Below are 10,000 nucleotides of genomic sequence, written 5' to 3'. Positions count from 1 at the left end.
AAAATGCCAACCTTAATTATGCAAAAACCTCTTGATGATCGATAGCTGTAACACTCGATAATTCAGGATAATAAAAACGAAAAACCTTCTTGAAAATAGTAGATCAACACTCGCGACAACGGTTAATTTATTCGTATAAATTGAATAATGCATCGCGACTATATTCACGATTACATTCGACACTCCCGATATTCCTACACGCGCGATTTATTTTCGACAAACTAAAAATCGCAGGAAGAACATGAAAGTATAATATAATAGATCGCACGATACTCTCAGTAGCACGGCACTCCCGATATTAATCCGCGCATATAAGATTCACTTGATGACGCATAAAAATCACCAGAATACGGAGATATCTCGATTACGTGCGAACGCTAAGATTAAGTTCGTCGACCGCCGCGCCCCGAACACACCAAAAACACACATTTTATCTTACGTTATAAAATGCGCAGCGATTTTATAACAATCGCGCGATACATGATAAAGTAATAGCAGTTGGATCTTTTCGATATTAGTAATTCGATATCCCCGGTATTAATTCCTGCACGTATTGTTGCCGAGCAAGACAAGCAAAGCGCGGAACGCGATAATAATGATGAAATTACTTGCCATTAGATTTCTCGCCGGGATGTTCCGAGAGATATTCATCATCGATCTAATATTGATACTTCCGATACTCTCAGATAGATTACACTTCGACGCTGTTTAATACTTTGTAACGATTTATCGGTATATATTAATACGATTCACTTTCACGACGCGAGAAACGCGGAGACGTCTTTACTCTGCGACGACACAACGGTTAATGACAACATTAGCGGCAACTTCACGGTTTGAATTTGCAACTAGCATTCGACCGCTGCGAATTTTCGATTAATAATGCATTCTGTATACTGGAATCGCGCTAATTAACCAGATACAGTGGTTGTTCGATGCTCGATTCGGCGCTCCATTAATTAATTCGCGGTTACACGATCACTTTAATCCGCAAAAATCGCGTGAATTATAGAGTAATTAGCTCAGATATAAAGGTGCTGTACTTTTCCAATTCGCCTTTGAGTATTTTTTAAGAATGTACCTGCACATTCGAAATTTTTTTATATCATTAAATAAATATCGTATGTCATATGGTACACGAAATGTTATATTACCATTTACATATGTTACTTTTATATACCATAGAATCTCCTAGCTTGACGTTACAAATGTTCCAAAGCGTTAATTGACCAATCAGGACGGAGAGAGCAAACAAAATTTCCTTGTCCTGATTAATCAAGCAAACGCTACGAAATATTTGTACATGCCAAGTGGAAGTACATCTATTCGTATAATATATACAATATCACCATTTCATGTATCAATCCGTAATTTACGATAATTAATAATAATTAACATAATAATTTCTGTTTTCTATAAAACAATGAATTTGAAAAAATTGTAGAAATAATTCTGTGTGATTCATCGGAAAATTCGTAGATGAAAAGTGTTTCGGGGAATACGTAACGTTATATAATCATTTAAATATATATAGGATAATATTGTAATCAATTAAGAGATAAATTTAATATATAATAATTAATAAAATCCAGATTAACGTAACAACATCGAGAATAACATGACAATATGATGTGATAATATAATAGCTAAAGTTTACTTACCGTGAAATCAAATATTTTAACAATCGATGGGTAATTTAATACTCCCTGCTCAATTAAATATCGATACTAATTAACACTTTATGTGATCGCATGATATTTTATTAGGCGTATTCGATATTACACGACATACGCAATATTACGTCATACATAATTCTTTTTCATCAACCAAATTTCTCGAGAAACGTAAAGATGTCTTTACTTTCTCTTTTTCTCTCTCTCTTTCTCTCTTTGATACTAAACTACACTTTATTTATCTTCATGCTCTAATATTTGGAAACGTTTGATTGACCAATCAGGAAAAAAGAAATCAAAATGTCCCTATCCTGATTGGCCAATCAAACGCTTCGAAACAATTTTGCAAGTGGTGTACACTTCTAGTGTCGTAGAATTAATTTATGGCGTAAGAATACCGCGAAAATCACCACCGTATTAATCATCTTACGATTCGCACAATTTTTACAAATCAAAGGGAGTTTGTATTCACGAATTAACGTTGTGGAAAAAGCGAGTATCGGACGATCTTTATATCGGATTAATTAATGCAATTCCAACACGGGATACTCTCTAATATCGAAGAATACTTGATCAAATACAACTGGGTGCAACTTCAAACCGCAAGAAAATTGGCGCCATCGCGTCATTAGTCTTCGCGACGCCGTTGAGTGAGGACGTTTCCGCAGACTTTCGTCATAAAGAGGCAAGCCCTGCGTACGTATTAATATCGGGAGTGCCGACTTAAACATCGTGTCGTTATCGCAAAGTGTTAAATAATGTCGAAGCGTAGTCCAATCGAGCATCGGGAGTATTAGATTTTGATGATGAATGTCGGAATAATCCGGCGACGACAAGTATGTACATATGTATATATTTCATCATTATCATGATTTTACTCGCTAAATATCGGTAATACGTGTAAATTAATGTCGAAAGTATCGAATTACATATATCACACGCGTATAATTATATGTATGTGATGGTGATGTCGAATCATAATTATACACAGTATATTTTATAACCTATAACATAACTTAACAACGTATAACGCGCGGACACAGCTGTTGATCCCGAGAGTTTGACCTTGTACAAGCCCGGGATCAGTGCCTTAGTTATTGTCGCGTACACTTTTTATACATATTACGTACTTGACATACCATATATATATCCACATTTTCGTAATTTTTACGCGTCATTGTATATGTACAGATTAATATCGGGAGTGTTAAATATATGTATATATCGGGTCGCAAAATCTGTTATATGTGTTTTTCTCGTGATCGCTACTTGTCGAAAATAAATCGCGGATACGAGTATCAGAAGTGTGCTGAATGCAATTGTAATATGCGATTGTAATTAATCGCGGTACTTTGTACTCAGGCGTATAAATCTGCATATCGGAACGTGTCGCGAATATTAATCCAATGCTCCCGAGGAATGTCGTTTTTCGAAATCTCAACCCAAATCATCGAATAGATCGAGAGATCTTCGCATGGTGTTAATTAAGGTCAGTGTTATATCAAGATACTTGGTTCTATATTATATACAGGACGAACATTCGTGCAATTTCACAATGAGATTTATCATTGATATGTAATGACATAATATGCAAAATCTAATATATTATATTCAAAAATTTTATATGGAGCTTAATTCATACAGTGATAATATTTTGATACCTAAACATTTAAATAAATTTCAACCTTTGACATTTTTCTCTCAAAAACAATTGTAGAAAAAAAATTGATTATACTTTCTTGTACATGTAAAATTATATTCAACCATTCATCCGTTTAAAGCGGAACTATATGTGGATATCAATTTTATGCAATGACATGTTTTTGATATGCAAAATCTAACATATTATTCAAAAAAAAAAATTTAATGTAGATCATAATACAGGGATAATTTTTTAATACTTAGATATTTAAACAAAATTTTATTTTTGACGTTTTTTTCTTTCTAAAAACAGCTGTAGTAAATTGATTATCTGTTATTGCAAAATTACATTCAACCATTCATCTGTTTAAAGCGGAACTATATGTAGATATCAGTTTCATTGTTTTATATTAGAAGAATCTTTAAATTTATTTTTATTATTATAAATATTAAATTGCTATCCGTTTTATTTATCTTCATTATTGTTGTTTTTATTTTTCTCTCTTTTTTTCACTTTTATTATTATTATTAACGCACACTTGTTCTTTAACGGAATCTCTCAAACAGAAATGCCGACGCGCGTCTTCCTTCGACATTGCTTTCACGAGCGTTTCTCTTATCAGAGAAACGCTAGGCGACACAATAAGACGGAAATCTGCTGGAAGGAAGACGTCATGGATGGAAGGCAAGAGGAGAGTTTATCTCGGAAATAAAAGTACGAATAAATAAAACGGAGAACGAATGCACGAATGTTCGTACATTAGCCTCCGCGAGAATGCATCCAAGGATGCCATACTCTTGGTTGCGTCCTTCGATCAAGCGTATGCATAGAGATCTATGGATAAAGACATCGAGCATAGAGATGCAGAAAGTGTATGGATACTTTAGACACATCGACATTCTTTCCTCACCTCCCCTCCCCTGCCTTGCAATACTTCACTGCTGTGTTTATTTTTTTATTATGAAAGTCCTAATTGAAAATGCAATAATTTTTAATGATTAATTTTAAGATATCTACGAATTTTATAATCATATATTATCGAATTTTCATAGTTTGATATAATGCAAAAAAATCATGCTTAATACAATAAATTTCATTCGTTATTAGTGGAAAGAAGATCTAAAAAGATTTTTCCGTGAAAAATACAAATATAATACACAGTATAAAATTTTGTTATTATAACAAACTTATTATAATAAATATTATTATTAAATGTCTTTTCATCATGTCCACGAAATATTTTACGCATTATGTGTACGATCTTTGATGTTTTTCAACATTTTTTGCTAAAAAGAAAAGATTTTTAAATAATTAAAGAACCAATATTTAAAATATGGCATATATATATTGGATCTGTGCATTTATATTATATAGCATGCACACTAATTTTTAGATATTTTATTTTATAGTTAATAAACACACGATCGATATCGTATGCTGCTAACAAATAAATATCTCTACTTTTTCTCATGAATTGAATACTCTAGTCGAGCATTTTCGTTTCGGTCACAGAGCCTCTCAATACGTGCAAAAGCCGATAGTAACAACGTTGCTATTTTATTTAAGGACGGAAAGATGAAATATTTAAATATTTGGCTAGAAACAAAGCGATACCGTCCATTTTCGATTTATGAACTTACGTGAGCAGCGATCGACTGTCTATTTTGAAAGATTTAAGATTTACGCAGTTACAAATGCATGCACTCTTGTATTAACGTGTGCGCGCAAACACACACACACACACACACACACACACACAATAAATATACAATTATCATAAAATACAAAATTGTACGAACCGTATTCTAAATTTAATAGGCAAGCTCTGATAGCATATTTTAGAAACAAGAAAACATTATATGTGAACACAGCTGCGGAATCATACTTTGTTAAAAAGATAAAACTGATAAAGAAAGAAGAAAATAATTTTGCAAAAATTTATTTTGTAAATGCCGATTGTTCTTGCTAATGCAAGCCGCTCTTACTTACCGAGTACAAATTTCATAATTCGCCAATTAATTATTATTCGTTTCTTCCAAATAGTCAAGATTTGATCTCGTAAACAAAAAAAGTTCGATATCTCGTACGAGATACATTTCTGATTTTATTTCTTATTTCTCGCGATTTTCGCTTTTTGCTCCGATTTCTGGCTTATCCTCGCATCAGACTGTGTATTTCAGGAAGAGCATAGAAAATGGAGACGGAACCAGTTTTGTGTCGAGACAAATTAAATTTCAGCGAGCCGACGCGCGCGTAGACATGTTGTGCGAGCGCGAGCGAGTAAACTCGATCGCGCGCGAACGAGTGACGAGACATGAAACGTACGCACGTATTCACGCATGCACGCATTCGCGTATCCGCATCATCCCGGATGCACCGGTGTGCATTATTCGCGACGTGTTAGGGGATTTCGTAATTCTCGCGAGAGAAAAAGAGAGAGAGAGAAAGAGAAGACGGAGAGAATCCGAGGAGGCTCTGAGAGACGAAGGCATGAAGGTTTTTACGTTGTTCTAAAAATCTCCGAGTATTCGTGAGACTGCAACCCAAAGCCGTGTTACGATGCATACTGATGCAAGTATCACATTGTCACGTATATTGACAAATGGGAAGTCAATATTCTTATAACAAAAATGTGATAACGTTACTTAAATTTGATAAACTTATTTCATAAATATCGAGAAGGTATAATTAGAAAATATGCAACATCATATCTAATATTTATTTAAATTTAACGTAATCCTAATAATCTGATGTGATAATCTTATGATCTGATAATATTAATGTAAAAAAAATCTTACTCATATGCCAGCGTAATGATATGTTATAACATATATATATATAAATTGAAAAAATGCGATAGGTTTTGTCTCGAAAGAAATTTTTATTAAGAAATAATAAATAAATCTATTTCTTCGTTTAATTTGAAATAGACTTTATTTTGACAGATCTTTAATTTATTTGATTAAACTTGATATGCACATAACTCACATTTTATACAACGTAAATAACTCCACGTTACGTTAGCACATTATGACATGAGGTACTCCGGCACGTGTTTCCGCGAGTATATTTGAGAACCAGTGTAACAGGAAGAAGTGTTACTGGCATCTGCAAACTATTCTTCACAATGGGCAATAAAGGCTCACAATGATCTTCTCGCAGCGGGAATAAATCGTGAAGTAGACATAAACTGCAGTTTACAGTGGGAGCGAAAGAGTTAACAACTAAACTTCAAATCAAAATCTTACCGACCTAAAGACCGCTTGAAATTAATCCAAGAATTATAGCGTACTCGATTCATATCAGAATTATAGTTACTAGCAAAAATAAATTTTAATGAACATGTAACATTTTTTTATATGTATATTTTTATGGACTCTCGCTCTCCCTTTTTACTGATGATCACTAAAACTTTTAGTAATGTCAATGTTCAGGATTACACATTCAAAAGTTCGCATTTCGTGATATCGCCAATAAATAACGTAGTTGCAAGCAGGGATAACTGGACAACAATGATATACGACAGTTAAACATACAATTGTCTGTAAATAAATACTGTTATCGATTAACCCAGCAGCCATTCTGATAGTTTAGCATACTCGCGCGGTATCATCAATCATCGAAAATTCACGATAGAATTAGACAAGACGCGATATTTATTTATGTGATGCAATTGACAACGATATTGTCGAATTTCGCCGTATTTATCAATCCTTTGATATGTGAATACACCTGATAATTAGATAAAAATATTTCACCTTTTAATGCTTGTGAGCATTTAATTTTTAACTCTCAAAGAAAAACAGAAATAACGCTAGTTAGATATGTGAGCCGCGCATTAATTAACAAAAATATAAATTCCCTCTGCGTTCGGCGAGTTATTAAATTTCACTGTAAATTTAAAGTATTTCGCTTCTCGGAAAATAAACGCGAACAAAAATAATGTTTTTTTTTTTTTTACGAGATAATAATGAAAAAACGATAAGGGTGAACTGTTCCGCAAAATCGTGGACTTTTTATACAATATTTTAATTGTCGCGATATTTTAAATATTTGGATAGTTTATTGATCCATTGCATTTGATAACGGCATTTTATTCGCGAAATATATTTCATTAAAAAATATTATTCAATTACAAATATTAATTTTATTTCTAGTGAAAGAAATTTTATAAAATTCTTGGTGAAATATATATAAATATATAAATTTTAGGGAATAATTATAAATAATTTGAAACAAATATATATGTATAATCTATTGTGCCAATTACATATAAACAATATTCTTATGTAAAAAAAAAAAAAAAAACTGAACATTAATAAAGAAAAAATTTATAAAAGAGATTAGATAAAAAAATATCGAGGCAAAGTGAATGAAAAATAAAGAAACAAATTGTGAATTAGGTAAAAAGAAAACAACTGTGAATCGTAATTAAACTTAAAACTTTAGAGGGAGAATTTTTTCGTTATAATTTTCGCGAGAGAAAGAGAGGAGAGAATGGAGTATTTAAATAATGTAATAAAAATCCAATGATCGGCTTCTCACACGTTGTTGTATTACTTTCATAGTGTTCGTTAAGCGCGTCGTTTGCATAAGTCGGCATCGCTTTTCCGCTCAACACAGTTTCATGCAACAACGAGCAATGCGCCGCGCCGTGCCGCGCCGCGACGCGGTGCAGCGCACCGCGCGACGTCGCCTCGCGCGGAAAAAAAGAGGAGCGCATTCCCACGTGAAATTGCATCGTGCGCGCCGTGTACGCGGCCGGGTTTATTAGCGTCGCATTATTTATCGTCCGCGTCGCGACGCCCTAGTTGCGATAATCGAGCCGACGCTTGCGAGCACTGGCTGAACTCGCTTTACCGCGCTCGAAATTTTCCTGAAAAATCTCGAAATTATCGCGCGTTAAGATAATTACGTGCAGTACGTCGTATCGGTAACGCGAATATCCTTTCTCGGGTAAAAAACATTAGTGGTCATGAAAGTACGTAGTAATTTTATAAATGATTATATTAAAAGGCGAAGAAGACATGCATCAAAAAAATAATATAATTTTATGTAAAATAAATATCTACATTAATAAGCGGATTAATTTTTTTTTTTTCTTTGATGATAATTCTCGTAGATTGTTTATATCAGAGAAAATATTGGGGTTCGTTAAAGATACTGAATAATTGAAATTAACAAAATTGATAACATTTAAAACCGATACATCTATATTATGCAATCGCCACTCAAATGTCCTTTAATCCTATCTCTCTTTTTCACGCTCCCGCTAAAAAACTCTCAGAGGACTCTTTAGGTATTCCCTCACTTACGCATTGCAGAGTCATTTCTCGAAGTACCGACAGCTCCCGAATGATAACTGTCTTGGGACTAAAGCAATGGACAGAACAAATCGTTATATTCGATTCGATTGTCAAAGTTGATTAAAGTTATCAACGTAGTTTTTACTTTTCAACGGAACGTTTTTCAACAAAATTTACTTTATCAAGTTTGCTTTCTAACTTGTATTAGAGAGAGAGAGAGAGCTAATAAAATTTTTAAAATAGCCCGTCTCAACATATGTCACTTACAATTAGCGTAAAGTAAATACATAGATAACGCTATGTAATCTGTGATCAATATAAAAAATCCACGATCTGTTACTGCAAATAAGCAGCTTCCGCATAATAATATGGCAGTTGAGTCTGCTTGGTAGATATAGATGCTGTACTTGTGGCTAACCCATCACTCGTGACGGAGGGAACCCTCAAGGTTCCCCAATGTTTTATGACCGATCTACCACTTATGATTCAGTATGGGACTTAATTACACATCTATCAAAATATAACAGAATAGCGTGACTTGTACAGGGTGTTCAGTAAATCATAGTGCTATATATGAAGAAATAATTGCTTGTAGAAGAAATATAGGCTAAAAAAACATAGATTTTTTTATTCGTTGTATACTTTGCAAGAAAAATAGTTTTGAATATGAATATAGTGTGTGCACGTTACGTACTTGCTAAACAATTTTATTGGCTCTTTTTATGTATAGTTGTGATAAAAAAAGCTTGTCATCTTCTACCAAACATTTTTGCAAAACGATAACTCAAGTTTCAAGTCTTTTTATTTTCTAACGTTTTAACAAATTTCCAACATTAACCGCTAAAGTTTAGAGAAAAGAAAGAGAGAGAAGAAAGTAGAAAAAAAGAGATTTTTTTACATTAAGATATAATATCCACCAAAAAAAAAAAAAAATGTGTGTTTATTATTATTTACTAATATTACTTTCAAAGTTACCTGCATTTCTGCAATAAAACAAATTGCGTTTTTATAAATACAATATACAGAGAAGATCTATATCAAAAATCGCTATTAACTCAATTTGGCAAAAAATATTACTGAAGTCTCTTTCAAAACAAACGATTCAATTGTTTATACAAATCACGTAGACGACACAGTGCGAATACAACACGATGGATATTAACTGTATCCGGCATCGAAAAAAACATGCGACTCTTGTTGCTAGCGGCGCTATTGATATTTTGTATATCGTACATATTGCTCGTTAAGCGAACTTTTCCGAAATATACATCGAAGAATGATTAATTTGCAATAAAAAGAAGCATGCAATATTTTTTGATAATTATATTTGAATGTAATTATATAAAATTTAAAAATTATTTTATTATAAATTTATAATT

At 32.9% G+C, this 10,000-nt stretch overlaps 1 protein-coding gene and 1 long non-coding RNA gene across 3 annotated transcripts in view; one reads left to right on the top strand and one right to left on the bottom strand.

The window, feature by feature from the left end:
* The window catches only part of LOC115235427, a 195,402-nt gene that overhangs the window by 167,083 nt on the left and 18,319 nt on the right, over window positions 1-10,000 (bottom strand). The window lies entirely within an intron of this gene.
* LOC115235430 overlaps window positions 2,378-10,000 on the top strand; it is a 39,657-nt gene continuing 32,034 nt past the window's right edge. Inside the window, exons 1-3 of one of the 2 annotated variants that reach the window (XR_003884024.1) lie at window positions 2,378-2,509; window positions 3,036-3,162; window positions 3,882-4,029. This is a non-coding gene — a long non-coding RNA (uncharacterized LOC115235430). Of the gene's footprint in view, window positions 2,510-3,035; window positions 3,163-3,881; window positions 4,658-10,000 lie in introns of those variants that run through there. The other variant, XR_003884023.1, reaches the window with a different exon arrangement.

Source organism: Formica exsecta, unplaced genomic scaffold (assembly GCF_003651465.1).
Source record: "Formica exsecta isolate Colony F162 unplaced genomic scaffold, ASM365146v1 scaffold222, whole genome shotgun sequence".
NCBI classification, from domain to species: domain Eukaryota; kingdom Metazoa; phylum Arthropoda; class Insecta; order Hymenoptera; family Formicidae; genus Formica; species Formica exsecta.
The sequence above is the reverse complement of the archived record's forward strand: the minus strand, read 5'-3'. Positions and strand labels throughout refer to the sequence as shown.